Here is a 1055-nt window from a genome sequence, read left to right as displayed (position 1 = left end):
TATCTGTATAGCTTTTTTTCCACCATTTGTCCTAGGGTTAGACTGACCCGGTTTTTTTTTTGTTATTTTTGTTTTTTTTTTAATAGAAATTTTACTCCTTAATAATTATTTATTATTTTAATAACTATACTTTATCCTACTTTATTTTGTCTTCTCCCTTTCTTTCTTGCTTTCTTCCTTCCTTTCTTTCCTCCTTCCCTCCTTTCTTCCTTCCTTCCTCCCTTTTTCCTCTCTTCCTTCTTCCCTTCCTTTCTCCCTTCCTTCCTTCCTTTCTTCCTCCCTTTCTTCTTCCCTTCCATCCTCTATTCCTTCCTCCCTTTCTTCCTCTCCTCCTTCCTTCCTTCCTTCCTTTCTTGCTTTCTTCCTTCCTTCATTTTGTCCTTCCTTCCTTCCTTTCTTTGCTTTCTATTTTTTCTCCCTTTAATTTTGAGCTGTGTGGATTAAAGGCTCTTGGCGCTCCAGGCAGGCGTCAGGGCTGTGCCTCTGAGGTAGGAGAACCAACCTCAGGACACTGGTCCACAAGAGACCTCCCAGCTCCATGCAATATCAAACGGTGAAAATCTCCCAGAGATCTCCATCTCAACACCAAGACCCAGCTTCACTCAAGGACCAGCAACGAAAGGAAAGGAAATAGTCAATCAAGTACAGGAAGCACAGAGAGTCCCATACAGGATAAAACCAAGGAGAAACACACCAAGACACATAATAATCAAACTTTCAAAAATTAAATACAAAGGAAACATATTAAAAGCAGCGAGGGAAAAACAACAAATAACACACAAAGGAATCCCCATAAGGTTAACATCTGATCTTTCAGCAGAAACTCTCCAAGCCAGAAGGGAGTGGAAGGACATACTTAAAGTGATGAAGGAAAAAAACCTACAACCATACTTACTCTACCCAGCAAGGATCTCATTCAGATTTGATGGAGAAATTAAAACCTTTACAGACAAGCAAAAGCTGAGAGAGTTCAGCACCACCAAACCAGCTTTACAACAAATGCTAAAGGAACTTCTCTAGGCAAGAAACACAAGAGAAGCAAAAGACCTACAAGA

This window comes from Physeter macrocephalus, chromosome 21, assembly GCF_002837175.3.
Source record: "Physeter macrocephalus isolate SW-GA chromosome 21, ASM283717v5, whole genome shotgun sequence".
NCBI classification, from domain to species: domain Eukaryota; kingdom Metazoa; phylum Chordata; class Mammalia; order Artiodactyla; family Physeteridae; genus Physeter; species Physeter macrocephalus.
This window is presented reverse-complemented; position numbering follows the sequence as displayed.